The 14,721-nt window shown below is 50.0% G+C and overlaps 1 protein-coding gene and 1 long non-coding RNA gene across 4 annotated transcripts in view; one reads left to right on the top strand and one right to left on the bottom strand.

Moving 5' to 3' along the window:
- The window catches only part of KAZN (kazrin, periplakin interacting protein), a 1,113,689-nt gene that overhangs the window by 939,975 nt on the left and 158,993 nt on the right, over nt 1-14,721 (top strand). The gene's annotated exons all lie outside the window — the stretch shown is intronic.
- The window catches only part of LOC112811862 (uncharacterized), a 24,834-nt gene continuing 10,227 nt past the window's right edge, over nt 115-14,721 (bottom strand). Inside the window, exons 3-6 of one of the 2 annotated variants that reach the window (XR_012381363.1) lie at nt 4,204-4,363; nt 3,760-3,899; nt 2,813-2,945; nt 115-269 (exon numbers count right to left, since the gene is read on the bottom strand). This is a non-coding gene — a long non-coding RNA (uncharacterized lncRNA). The remainder of the gene's footprint in view (nt 270-2,812; nt 2,946-3,759; nt 3,900-4,203; nt 4,364-14,721) is intronic. The other variant, XR_012381362.1, reaches the window with a different exon arrangement.

The raw sequence follows: 14,721 nt of genomic DNA, 5'->3' as shown, positions 1-14,721 counted from the left end.
TAACCCCTCTGGGCCTCCGCTTGCTCCTATGTAAAAGAGGGGTTAGCAGTTTAAATGCTTTCGTCTGTAAGAACTCAACATCCCAGTCCGACTGGAATAAAAAAAATAAAGATGTTTATTAAGTCATGACATTGCACTTGAAGATGTAGGTCAACTTGATCCAAAGCTCCGTCTCCATTCTTGGTGATTTCTCTTGGCTCTGCCCTTCTCTGGGTTCAGCTCCCTCCTCAGCTGGATGTCAGCCAACTGCTTAAGTTCTGATGCCACATCTGCTCACAATAACATCAGAGAAAGACAAGGCATTGCTCCTAACATCCAGAGAATCGGGACCAACTTCCCTGACAGTGCATAGCAAACCATTCCAGCCCTCTCACTGGTCCAAATTGGGTCACATGCCCATTCTCCAACCAATAGCTGTCACCAAGGGAAGACCACATGCTGATTGGCTTAGGCCTGAACTCCTGAACCAATCACTGGCAAGAGTTATCAGACTATCATGATTGACCCAGGCGGCGGTTCTCAGACTTTTGTTCTCAGGACGCCCCCAGAACACGTTTAAAACTAAGGGTGGTTGCGGGCGCCTGGGTGGGTCAGTTGGTTAGGCGACTGCCCTCGGCTCAGGTCATGATCCTGGAGTCCCGGGATCGAGTCCCGCATCGGGCTCCCTGCTCGGCGGGGAGTCTGCTTCTCCCTCTGACCCTTTTCCCTCTTGTGCTACTTCTCATTCTCTGTCTCTCAAATAAATAAATACAACCTAAAAAAAAAAAAAAAACACAAAAACTTAGGGAGGTCTCCTACAAGCTATTGTTTCTATGGATTCTACTTATTCATGTCACCAGGTAGAAATTAAAACTGAAAAAGATTAAATATTTATTCGTTTTAAAAACAACAATAAACCCACTACATGTGTTAGTATAAATAACATATTTTATGAATAATAACTATACTTCCCAAAGCAAAAAAAAAAAAAAAGTTACTGAAACGGGTGGCATTATTTTACACTTTGGCAAATTCTCTTTAAAATCTGGATCCACAGAAGATAGCAGGTTTCTCATACCTGAGTGCTGCTTCTGCACTCAGGCTGTTGCAATATGTTGTGTGGGTTGTAGTTTATGAAGATAGTCCAGCCTCATGCAGAAATGTGCTTTGGGAAGTGGAGGCCTCACAGACTTCTGGGAAGGGTCCCAGGGACCCCGGTAGTCCTCAGAACACACTGTGACAACCACTTGCTTAAACTAACCAGGGCTCCTCCCTGGAGCTGGCCAGGGTCGGATCCTACAAACTGCGTGGCAGCTTCACCTCGGGGGCTGCACAGGTGTTGAGAACACACCCACGATGTCCAGTCCATGGAGATGTTAATCGCTCCTACTCCATTGGGTTGTTAAGAGAGAACTAGAGGAGATTATGTATGTAAAGCACTTGACACGGGGCTTAATAAATGGTACCCAGGAGTGAGGAAGGACTTCAGGTGAGCACAGGTAAAAGCAAGAATCCATCACTCACATGAACTGACCTCTCAGTGCCTTTCCCCAGGGTCGTCCACCCACATGCATCCCTTTATGCCATTCTTGCTACATCTCTGAAAGCAAAGGCATACCATAATTGCTACAGGGAGGAAATGGGGCTGTTATTCTACAGAGAGTGAGAATCCGTTGAAGCCATCTAACTCGAACACTTGAGTTTTCCTGAGCAGAATGAGAGGCAGAAGCCGGAGTTGGCATAAGTCAGGGATCAGGGTGAGCCTCGGATTTGCTGATGGTCCCTCGCAAGGGCAGAACTGGGCCCTTTCTCAGGAGTGCCCGTGCAGCTAGAGTAAGATGCAGTCCAGGGGCCGGAAGCCAAAGCAAAGCATCCCGTGTCAACACTGGTCAGCAGGTTGGAGCTGGGGACAGGGAACTGAGAACCAGATGGCGTCAGGAAGTCAGAGCAGAACAAGGGAGAGCAGATAAGGCCTTGGTGATTTGGTAAAAGGAGCAAGACGTTTCAGGCCAAAGTCAGAACCTCTCGCGTGGAGGGAACAGCGGGGGCACATGTGCGTGTGTGTGCTCATGCAGCTGGGCAAGCCGCTCATATGACTAAGTCCCTAGGGACTAAGTCCCTAGAAGGGAAAAAGAAAGCGATGGTGTTATAGGCTGGCCATGACACAGCTCGCAGAGTGATCCCAGTGTCAAAAGACCTGAAGAGGGTAGGGACTGGTACCCTAGCACTGAGTGCACTGCACGTACTGACTACTTCATGACGATTGGTTGGATGAATGACCCTGTATCCTTGCCCCTAAGAACCATCAAAATATCCCAGAACTTCCAATGCTTCAGCATCCTGATTACATCTCCCAGACTCCCCCTCGCTCCCAGGAGTGATACAAAAAGCCTTCAGCTGACAATGAGTTTGGATTTGGGGCTGCGAACACCTGCTTCCCTCCGAAGGCAGTGAAAGGAGCCCTGCTCTGCAGATCAGGAGGTGCTGGTTCTATCCCCAGCCCCTCACTAGGTTGATGTGTCATTGACAGCTTGTCAGTTTCCTTCTCGGAGACTCAGGTCTCCCAGCTCTGGGGGGACAGCGTCATCAGAGGGGCATCTGAGAATGTGTGCTGAATGAGGGGCTCAGGATCCCAACAACAAGGAACATAGAATGTTCCACTAGGTAAGGTTTGCAGGTGGGACCAGGGAGGCAGCTTGCCAGCTGAGGGTCAGGGCACCTGGAGACGTTGGACTGTGGCTACCCCTGGTGATGTGTCCCCTCTCAGCCCTGGTAGCCCTTTCGTAGAGCCCCTTGACCTCGGCGAGCCTCCAGATGAATGCCGGCCTCTGACCTGATATAGGTCAAAGCCTTCCGCCTGGGTTTCAGGGTACCTGCTGCCGGTAGCTGAGGCCTGGGAACTTGGGTCTGGGCCATGAGGAATGATGTGCAGGAAAGCAGTCATTTTCAGTCCTGGGCTCAATCTCCTTTTTCCAAATGTGAGGTTGGGGAGGCAAAGAGAGAGGGAATGAATGGTTATCAAGCACTTGTGATATGTCAAGCCTCTGTTAGACTCTCGAACTACAAACATGACTTTCTTTCCGTAGGGTAAGTATCAGTGTCCCAAGAAATTTGAGAGAGCGGTGCAGTATCTTGACCAGGATCCCAAAGGCAGGCTTTCAGGATCCCGTCTCCTCTGCATCCCTCTCCCGTCTTCTCCCTGCTCTCCACTCCTCCCTCACCTCCTCTCTTGTCTCCTTCCTTCCCCCATCCCCTCTCTTTCCCACCCCTCCTCTTCCTCTGGGTCCCTGGAAGGTAACCAAGACTCCACAACCACCTCTGCACCCTCGGGGGATATGAGCAGCTGCCTTAAGAAGCAGTGTCCTCATTTCACTCTCCCTTTGTGACCCTGGACTTCCGCCCCAGCCGTTTAGCGCGTTGGGTTCCTACCGCCTTCTCCCCTCTGCCAACAAAAGCCAGCCGTAACCCTGCCTTCCTGCCCGCCCCCCTCCATCCTCCAAAGTAATGTCTTTCCTCCCTCATTCTTCTTCCACTGCTCCAGGCCTGTGGCTGCTTTCACAGCAGGCCCATGGGGTCCGGGCCAAGTTTGCCAGGAAGGGCTGAGATGACTGGGGAGGCAGAGCCCGCTGACCTGCACGCCCCTGGGGCTCTCGATTGTTTGCTCGCCCCAGCAGCTGCACCCCGGCGTGCGGTCTGCAGAGTTGTGGTGGCCACTGAGAGCACGGAGTCTTCTGCACCACACCCCAGAACCACTTCTTAGGGGGGGCCATCATGACGCACCCTGGAGCTCTGCTCTGATCTCCCTGGGGAGAGATCCTGCGCTTCGCAGATGCTCATGGGGGGAGCTGAGAGCTCCAGCTGTGCAGTCAGCTCTGCCACTTGGCATAAGTTGAAGCCAGTGGGTGCCTCCATTTCACCATCTGCAAAATGGGTACAAGAGTAGTAACTACCTCAGACGGTCATCGGGAGGGTTGCATGCCTGGGAAGAGCCTAGGCACCGAGTCTGGCTCCTAGGGAGGGCCTAGCAGGTGGGTACAGCTACTACTGTGCCGAGGTCTGTCTAGCTAGTTCCGTTGTCCGGAAATGGGAAGTCATTGGAAGGAGAGGGTTGCTGGCACGGTTAGTCCAGGGAAGAAAGTCTCCTTACCCAGATAGCCATGATTCTGGGGTTAGAGACAATGCCTGCTGGGGTACGCTGTGCAAACTGTCCACAAATTTACTCACTGAACAAATGATGAACATCTGCTTTGTGCCAGGCGCTGTTCGAAGGGTCAGGATTCAGTGGTGACGAGAGACAGATGGCCTGTGTCCTCAACAGCCTTATTGTATGGTAGAGAAAGACAATCAAGGAGCATTGAACAAATCATCTTGAGGTGCATACATGCTATGAGAGAAAGAAAGTGTGGTAATCAGTTTGGGGCCAAACCGAAGGGAGGGGCTGCTTCAGGTGGGGAGGGGGGCAAGCCCCTCTAGAGAGCTGGCATCTGACTGAGACCTGAACAGGGAGAAGGACCTGGGCATAGATGGGACAGGGCAAGAGCCCTCTAGGCAGGAGGTGCAGCACGTGCCAAGGCCCTGAGGTGGGAAGCAGCTTGGCTTAGTCACAAGAGAATGAGGCCTGTGGAGGTTTGTGAATGAAGTCAAAGCAGGGAAGGATGGGGTTTGGGGGGACCAGGCAGGGGATGGACCATGCCATTTATGCCACAGTCGAGAGTTCCAAGTTTGTCCAAAGAACAACCGGAAGTCAGTGGAAAGTTCTGGGCAGGGGGTCACATGGTCCAATGGGCTATAAGTCTGGCTTTTGGGTGGAGTCTGGCTAGAAAAGGAGCAAGATGAAAAAAAGTAAAAAAATAAAAAGAAAGAAAGAAAAGGAGCAAGATGGTGGCAGGGAGGCCACCGAGAGGCTTTTGCCGTGGTCCCAGAGAGAGAGGGCGGTGGCTCGGCCCAGGACTGCAGCAGGTGGCGTGGCGAGAAGCCATTGGATTCAAGTTACATTTGGAGGTGAAGCCAGGAGGACCTGCTAGTGGGTGGGTCCATCCGGGTCACACCCCAAGAACAGCCACAGCGGGAGAAGCTCCCTGGCAGCCCAGTGTCCAAGATCAAGGCACAAAGGACTGTTAAAACTGTGTCCCCGTACCTGCCTCTCTGGGCTGTCTCATCAAAGCTGAGAGTCAGTGCCAATATATTCGAGGGGATGAGAGTGACACGCTGAGTTATGGGGACGTGGCCCCGAACCGGTGAATCCCCCTCTTTGGAGTGCTGGGAGGGTCTCCAGTGGTGGCAGGCTCTCTCCACTGATGAAACCCATAAAGACAATTCATGCAGGTGGATAGCATATGCATACAGCAAGGCACTCATCCGCTGAGCAGGTTAGGGACGCAGGGCCCCAGCAAAGCGTGAAGCACCTGGAAAGCCTGTCCTAACAGCCTTAACAGCATGCCCCTAACATCACTGCCTACTCGAAGCAGCTGTGGGCCAACAAGGACTGAGGACCTGCTCTGATGGACCTAAGTCTCTCTCGGCTAGGAAGCCCAAGGTTTGGAGAACTGCAATTTTTATCTTCCACATTATTTCCAAGGGGATCCGAATACACAGCTGGAGCCAGAAAATACAGGTCCTTTCAAAAGCCAGCTTTATAGACATTCTGGAAAATGGCATCATTAAGCCCAGGTGAATGCGGTGGAAGTTCTTACAGAAAACTCAGTGAGAGGAGGGGGGCGGGCAGCGGACGCGCCCACGGGGAATGAAGGGTGTGGGCAGGTCAGCCTGGGAACGTCAGCGAAATGTCCTGTTCATTGTTGGTTTGGAAATCAAAGCGATTAACCTCGCAGACACATACATTATAAATAATCCCTTATTTGCTCCTTCCCTCCCCTCTCCTTTTTTCCTACCGTGGTCTCTTGGGTCACCCACTAGGAGGCCAGGTATAGGAGATGCAAGGAAAAGAAAAAAAATAAATATAAATAAACGCTAATAACCCCTCCACGCCTGTGAATTCAAACACGGGATCCGGACCAAGCTTTGCAAGGACAGAGGCCAGGAAGTTAAGTTTTGTTTGGCGGCCCTGGGGCCGCTTGGACATTGACCACCAGTGCAGATTTCCTCTTCGTCCCAGCCCTTCAGGCCTCGGTAGCCGGGTGGGCACCTTTCTCTCTGCCGAAGGCGGGGGGCAGGGGGGTGGCCTCCTCTTTCAGCTCCCGGGAGCAGACTTCACCCTGGGCACTTGCGAAATCAGAGGTCAGGACTTCTCTTCCCCGGCGCATTCCCCAGATGGGCCGAGGGAGGATGAAAGTGGAAGGCTGAGTCCTGCTTTATTGTCCTTTGTGGCTAAAGATAGAGATGTACCAGGGTGACGTGTGAATCAATTTGCTGGGCTGAGAAACAAGCTCACCGTGCTCTCTACCATCCCTGGGTCCAGGCTTGGTAAAAAGTTGTTTTGTTTGAAAATCAATTTTGAAACATTACACTGGAAACAAAATGTAAGTTAAAAACTCACGGTCCCATTAATCTAATATTAGGAGGTAACATTTCTTGAATGCTTACTCTGTGGCAGACGCTGTGCTAAATACTTTACAGGTACTTAAGCCAATGAGGGAGGCAGCATTATCATTCCATTTTACAGATGGGGAAACTAAAGTCCTGGGGGTGTTAAGCAATCTGCTAAAGGTCATACAGATCGGGCAGGATTCTTGTCTTAATCTCCCCTCTTTTCCAGTGCCTGGAATCCAGTGAACGCATATGCTAGGGGAGGGCTGGCAGGGCAACTGGTTGGTTAGTTGGGTGATGAGCTCACTGGACTGGTTAAGCAGCAAGATTGTGAGGGGCCCAGCCTTGAGTCAGAAGACCCAGGTTCCAGCCTCAGTGCCGCCACTTCTGAGCTGTGCGGCCTTGTGGCCATGACTTCCCCCCTCCATGGGTCCTCAGAAGAGGGACAAGGGAATTGCCTTCTATGGTCTGGGTTTTGGACTGAGGAGATAAGTGCATCTAAAAGCCTGGTGCATGGTAGGTTCTTAATAATGGCTGCTGTGATGCAGAGTTCCAGCTGGGAGGACAGCTTTGCAACCCGGTTCCAAAAACAAGGGCCACGTGGACATGGGTTTGCAGGACTCGGGAAGTCTGCACCCACTTCAGGCAACAGCATGGACAGGTCTGTCGGGTCTCTGCTCGGGTCTCTCCAGATGCAAATGAAGGGGTGTTCCACCCAGCCCGAGATGTGTGCATCTTCCTGCTGGTGCCACCAGCTCCAAAGATTCCTCTTCCCCACGGGGCAGGAAATGCACTTGGAGCAGAAAAATCCCCGCTGGCTCGTCTTGCCGCCGCCTGCAAAATGGGACCAAGTAGCCAGGGCCCCGGCATTGCAGCTAGAAAGGTCCTGTGGACCTGCGTCCAGGAAATCCTCCAAGGGTTTGCTAACCAAATATTAACAGTAAGGATAAACCAAATACTTCATGCAAATGCTTAATAAGAAAATGACACACCACGTGAATGCAGCTTGCCGTTAACTACCCAGGGGAACGTGGATATGAACAGGGGACAATTGACGGTTTAACAGGATATGACTGCCCTCGAAGTATACGGATTTTTTTTTTCCTCTTTCTTTCTCTTCCCTGAGCAGGCTTGACTTTCCTAATCAGTTCGCTAAAAGTGGATGTTAAAGTTTGTTTTCATTCCTTGACCTAGTTGGCAGTGGCGGGACAGGAGCAGGACATGCAGGCACGGGCCACATAGTAAGGGAAAGTTAGCTTCAGAAATGAGCAAGTGACCTGTGGACCCATGGAACGGAATTGAGAGTCCAGAAATAAACCCGTGCGTATACGGTTAACTAATGTTTGACACGGGAGCCAAGGATACTCAACGGGGAAAGATGATCTCCTCGATAATTGAGATTGGGAAAAGTGAACAGTCACATGGAAAAGAATGGCACTGGACTCCTATCTTGACACCACTCACAAAAACTAACTCAAAATTGTTTAAGGATGCAAATGTAAGACCTGAAATCATAAAACCCCTGGAAGAAAACAGAGGAGGGGAGCTCCGTGACGTTGGCCTTGGAGATGATTTTTTGGGGGTACGATACCAAAAGCACAAGTAAGAAAAGCAAAAATCAACACATGGGACTAAATCAAACTCAACTAAAATGCTTCTGCACAGCAAAAGAAACCGCCAACAAAATGAAAAGGCAACCTACGTCAAAAACTAATGATGTACTGTATGGGGACTAACATAACATAATAAAATAAAATTTAAAAAAACGAAAAGGCGACCTACACAGTGGGAGAAAACACTTGCAAACCATATAGCCGATAAGGGGCTAAGATCCAAAATATGTAAGGAACTCAGACAATTCAATATGAAAAAAAATCCATTTTAGAAATGGGCAGAGGAACTAAATAGACATTTTTCCAAAGAAGACATACAAATGACCGAGTACATGAAGAGGTGCTCAAGATCACTCCTCATCAGGGAAATGGAAATCAACACCACACATTCTTACTTCACACTTGTGAGAAATGCTAGTATCAAAAAGACAAGAAATAACAAATGTTGGTGAGCATGTGGAGAAAAGGGAATCCTCATGCACTGCTTGGTGGGAATGCAAACTGGTGCAGCCGCTCTGGAAAATAGTATGGAGGTTCCTCAAAAAAATTCAGTACGAAATTACCATATGATCCCCCAATTGCACTTCTGGGTATTTATCGAAATACCAAATATCGAAATAACGAAAACACTAACTCAAAAAGAGACCTGCGCACGCGTGTTCACTGCAGCATTATTTGCAAGAACCAAGACATGAAAACAACCTAAGTGTCCATCAACGGTTGAGTGAATAAGAAAAATGTGATACACACACACACACACACACACACACACACACACACCGTGGAATATTATGCAGCCATAAAAAATAATGAAATTCTGACATTTGCCACAACATGGAAGACATTATGCTAAGTGAAATAAGCCTTCAGAGAAAGACACCCGATGGTATCACTTATATGGGGAATCTGAAAAAAAGTCAGACTCACAGAAATAGAGAGTAGAATGGTGGGTACCAGGGGCTGAGGCGTGGAGGAAATGGGAGCTATTGGTTAAAGGGTACAAACTTCCAATTATAAGAGGAATAAGTTCTGAGGATCTAATGCACAGCATGATGGCAGTCATTAACAATATCGGATTCTATCTGTGAAGTTGCTGAGCAAGTAGACTTTCCATGTTCTCACCACCACCACCACAAAATGGTAATTAAGTGAAGCGAAGGATGTGTTAGCTGACCTTAGCATGGTAAACATTTCACAATGTATACATGTTTCAAATCATCACATGGTACACCTTAACCTCACACACTGCTATATGTGAATTTTATCGCAATAAAGCTGGGGGTGGGGGGAGAAACAAGTGAGTTATGGTGTAGCTGGTGACCTGGGAGAGGTAGCCTCATGCTGCCCAGGTGTCCCGAATTCATATTGTAGCATCCAGCTATTTTGACATCTGCCCTTAAAATGAAAACGTTTAAACAGGCATGCTTGCTTCTATGTTTTTTTCAATGTTGCAAAACAGAACAACTGATTTTTTTTTTAAAGTGCGAATGATCAGTTGAAACAGGTAAGTTAATTCTTACAATTAAAAACATGGTTTTCAACAAAGATACAAATGTAGGGACCCGAAGGGGTACATGTACCCCAATGTTTATAGCAGCAATGTCCACAATAGCCAAACTGTGGAAAGAGCCAAGATGCCCATCGACAGATGAATGGATAAAGAAGATGTGGTATATATACACAATGGAATATCATGCAGCCATCAAAAGGAATGAGATCTTGCCATTTGCAACGACGTGGATGGAACTGGAGGGTGTTATGCTGAGTGAAATAAGTCAATCAGAGAAAGACATGTATCATATGACCTCACTGATATGAGGAATTCTTAATCTCAGGAAAAAAACTGAGGGTTGCTGGAGTGGTGGGGGGTGGGAGGGATGGGGTGGCTGGGTGATAGACATTGGGGAGGGTATGTGCTACGGTGAGCGCTGTGAATTGTGCAGGACTGTTGAATCACAGATCTGTACTTCTGAAACAAATAACGCAACATATTTTAAGAAAAAAGAAAAAGAAGTAGATAACAGGAGAGGAAGAAAAGGGGAGTATGTCAGAGGGGGAGACGAACCATGAGAGATGATGGACTCTGAAAAACAAACTGAGGGTTCTAGAGGGTAGGGGGGTGGGGGGATGGGTTAGCCTGGTGATGGGTATTGAGGAGGGCACGTTCTGCATGGAGCACTGGGTGTTATGAACAAACAATGAATCATGGAACACTGCACCAAAAACTAATGATGTAATGTATGGTGATTAACATAACAATAAAAAAATTAAAAAAAAACAAACAAACATGGTTTTCAGTCTTACTAGTGATCTCATATTTTTCTAGAGGACAACCTGGCGACCCTAGATTGAGGTTAGGTGGCAATGGAATAATCCCAGGCTGCCCTGGGATACAGAATCGCTGGGTATGCCTCCCTCTTCTGAAGACCTGAGAGGAGGGAGCGTCTCTGAAGCAGAGTAGATGTAGGTCAGAGTGAAATATTCAACCTGGCAGTCTCCCTACTGATGGGTCAACACTCTTCCCTCCCCTTGTCCCCCCAGTGCTGGGATTTACCAAGGCCAGGATGAGTAAAATGAAACCCCTGCCCTGGAGGGCATCCTGTCCATGGAGGCAGAATGACCTCTAGGAAATGCCCTAAGACTTTTCCGCTCAGAGTATGGCACTCAACAGTGTGTGTCCCTGGAAACCAACAGCATGTGCATCTCCTGGGAGCTTGTCCTTGGAAAAGCAAAACCTCAGACCCCACCCGAGAATCTGCATTTTCACAAGGTCCCCAGGAGATGCATATGCCCAGTAAAGACTGAGAAGCACTGTGGGATGATGCCCTAATACCCTACCAGGGCCAGTTGAGTTTGAAAAAATGTGCTGGCTACAAAAAAGAAGGTATTTGGGGCATCTGGGTGGCTGAGTCCGTTCAGTGTCTGCCTTCAGCTCAGGTCATGATCTCGGGGTCCTGGGATCGAGCCCCACATCGGGCTCTCTGCTCGGCAGGGAGTCTGCTTCTCCCTCTCCTTCTGTCTGCTGCTCCCCCTGCCTGTGCTCTGTCTCTCTCTCAAAAAAAAAAAATCTTTAAAAAGAAAGAAGGCATGATTACTCTGCCCGGGCATGTCCTGAGCACTTCCAGAAAGAAGTGTCCTCTGAGCTGGGTTGAAAGGGATAGAAGGAAGGGGTTGAAAGGAGGCATTTCCAGACACTTGGCTCAGCTGTTTCTCACCTGAACTGGGGGGCACCTTTCCTGTACCCCCACGTCTCTCCAGAGCCCATGTGCCCCCCTACAGAACATCTCTGGTGCCTTTTTCACTGGTGCCGTGGACTGAACTTGGCTCCATCAACCTGGGCCGGGCCTCTGTGTGAAATGTCCCAGCTGCTGCCTTACTCTGTACCAGCATCGCGCTGGGCACCTTACCTGCTTATTCCACTTGTTCTTAAAGACAGCTCTCTCAGAAGCTTCTGGAGAGATGGAGTAGCAGAAGGGCTAAGCGAGCATGTCCGCTCGAGCCAGACTGCCTAGGTTCAAATCCTACCTCGTTACCTACTGGGAGCATCCTTAGAAAAGCTAGAGCTCACTTGCTGGCCAGTACCTTGAAGTTTCCTCTTCTAGAAAATGAAACTCATAATAGTAGGTCCTTCATAGGGTTGCTGTGAGGATTACATACATCACATACAGTTGGGTGCCTTGGCACATGGTAAGTTCTTGAGGTGATGGTTGTTACTACTCTTATTATCCCCACTGAACAGATGAGGAAACCAAGGCTCTAAGAATTTAAGAGTGACTTCTCCAGGGTCACAGTTCAATCCCACTACCTTTGCAAGCATCCCCCCATGGGCTCTGCCTTTTGTCTCCCACTTAGCTTGACTTGGAGACTCCTTACACTCTGCACTCCACCCCCCATCTTCTCCAACATCAGGCCCTCACATTCCAGCCAGTTTCCCTCCCAAGTAAGAGAAAACATCTCGTTGCAGATTCGTGCCTCTGAGCCTGTTACTGCCACCACACCTTTGCCTGGGCTCCTTCCTCTGCCCAGAATCCCACCTCCCCATCTCTGCCTTTCCTGATTGCACCTTCCAAAACCGGGGCTAAGGAACACCTGCGCCTCTGTGGAGGCACCTGGCTGGAGGAGCCCCTTCCTCCGCGTTCCCCTCCCTCCTCGGCGGGCCACCCTGGAGGGCCGGGGCTGTGTTTCACACATCCTCGCTTTCTCCCACGTTTCTAACGCAGTGCTCAGTACGCAGTCAGTGCTTCATAAATGCATGGTGAACAAATACCTGGCCCTAGCCCCATTCCGGCCAGTTAGCTCCGGGTTTCCAGGAGGGCTCTGGGATGTCCATGGCTTGTGGATCTCTCTCTCTCTGCCTGACCCCTTCTAACATTCATTTCCGACCCTGAATCACAAGTGGCTGCCACAGTGTGTCCTTTCCCCTTAGCTCCACCAAGGGAGTCCTCCAGGCCTTTCCTGATTACAGAAAAGGACTTGGTGCACATGGCCAACATGGGTGACCCTTCGTCTCAGGATCCTGTTCCTGGCCTGGGGGCTCTTGGTGTCTCATGACTCTGCTCAGGGATTCCCGACCTCACATTTGAGGCTGAATAACTCTTTGTGCATCTTGTGCACTGTAGGTTGCCTAGCAGCATCCCCGGCCGGCCTCTACCCACTAGATGCCAGAAGCAGCCTCCCTCCTCCCCAATTGTGACAACCAAAAATGTCTCTACACAAATGTCCCTTGGGGGGCAAAACTACCCTCAGGTTGAGAAACATTGCTGACCAGGATGAGAGAGGGGTGACTTCAGCACAGGCAGCAAAAGAGAAGCCTTTGAAATCCCCAAGCCCGTGTGCGGGGTGGTCACACAGACAAGGAAAGGTGTCTGAGCATGATGGATGAGACGGAGTGTACCTAGCTCCCGCCAGTCGCTGCCGGGTGGAAATGTGGTCCAGCTTTGGCCAGATCTCGAGACTCTGCAAAAGAAACCAGAAATCCCGTCTTTTATGTGAAATCCCCTGATTTTTAAATGTTGGCAGCTAATGTGAATTTTTTTTAAGATGCTGTGGGAAAAAACAAAATATGTCTGTGAGCCAAATGTGGGCTGCTGGCTGCCAGTTTTGCCAAATTTCCTATAGACGGAGCTTCCATTCTAGAAGCTTGAAGCGGCTCACGCCACCCCTGAGCCTGCAGGTCCTTACTCTCTCTGCCATGCTGTGTGTCTTAGGACCGTGCACCAGCCCCACGCTAGGTCTCTGGACCACACACACTCCCTGCCGCCCACATTGGCCACTCCACCCCCTCTGAAGTCCAGTTTCAAGAAGTTGGAGGGCTCTAGATTCCTGAGGGAGACAGAATATGGGAAGTACTCCATAAAGGGGCTCGAGAAGCCTGGGGTCTCACCTGACACTGGCATTGTTGTGCTGTGTGACCTTCGCAATCACTCCCCACTCTCTGGGCTTCAGTTGCCCCCTGTCCAATGTTTGTAGAATGAAGAAAGAGAAGGGGGGTTGAATGAATGCTCTCTGTTCTTGGGACTTGAATGAGCATTGCCCCTTGGCAGTGCGGAGCCCCGACTGCCTTGCCCAGTGCCTGGGGGGCATCTTTGTCCTCACGCTGACCTAGGCAGGGACAAAATGGCTGTACCTCCCAGCTCAGGCATCCTGCATCTCAGAGCAGAGAGTCTGCGTCGTCTCTGATGGGCTCTGTGCTCTGTGCAATTAGCTTATTGCTGCTGGACGCTGCTCCAAGGGTGGAACCCACCCTCCTGTCCCTGGGAGGGGTCAGACCGTTGGCCCTTGATGGTGCTGATGGCAAAGCTCTGGGTTAATGACAAGGGCCCCCCTGCCAGAAGGTACTCACATCTACAGGATGGCTCAGGTGGGCAAGTCCACCCCTGGCCTATCTGTAATCCCTAGGACAGCTTCCCAGCTGGCTCTGTGGCTGCCAGGAGCTTTGGCTATAGGCTAATAGGACGTCCTGTCCGGCCTCCTAATTGTATCAATGGGAGGGAGACCCAGGGAGGGTAAAGGGTCTGCCCAAGGTCACCCAGCCAGTGGAACAAACACCAACATCTCCTGCCCCGTCTGATCTGCCACATCGGGAGCTCCCGGGAGTGAGCACTGATGAGGTGTATGAGGTGTATCCCGACAGACAGATGGACTCAGGATAAGCACTGACTTTGCCTGTCCTTAACTGTGGCCTAAGACTAGTGGTTGTAAACTCCATGCCTGGAGCACTTACATGAGTGAGGGAGCCTGGCGTAAGATGGTAGGGAGCAGTGGGGATGAAGCGGGGAGGGGGATGGGGGGCACACTGTTACCATATGGGGTGGAATAGAGGTTCCCTATTATCAGACTTCCTGATTTTTCCGAAGTAAAGCTAAATGTCTCAGTTTTGGGGTGTAAATTACCCTCATTTTACAATGTTGGCAACTCATGATGCCTGGGTGGTTCAGTGGGTTAAGCGTCTGCCTTCGGCTCAGGTCATGATCCCAGGGTCCTGGGATCGAGCCCCACATCGGGCTCCCTGCTCAGCGTGGAGTCTGCTTCTCCCTCTCCCTCTGCCTGCCGCTCCCCCTGCTTGTGCTCTCTCTCTCTCTCTCTCTCTGTCAAATAAATAAAATAAAATAAAATAAAATAAAATAAAATAAAATAAAATAAA

The sequence above is a fragment of the Callorhinus ursinus genome, unplaced genomic scaffold (genome assembly GCF_003265705.2).
Source record: "Callorhinus ursinus isolate GAN/ISIS: 27379988/994484 unplaced genomic scaffold, GSC_fseal_2.0 scaffold18, whole genome shotgun sequence".
Taxonomy (NCBI): Eukaryota; Metazoa; Chordata; class Mammalia; order Carnivora; family Otariidae; genus Callorhinus; species Callorhinus ursinus.
The sequence above is the reverse complement of the archived record's forward strand: the minus strand, read 5'-3'. Positions and strand labels throughout refer to the sequence as shown.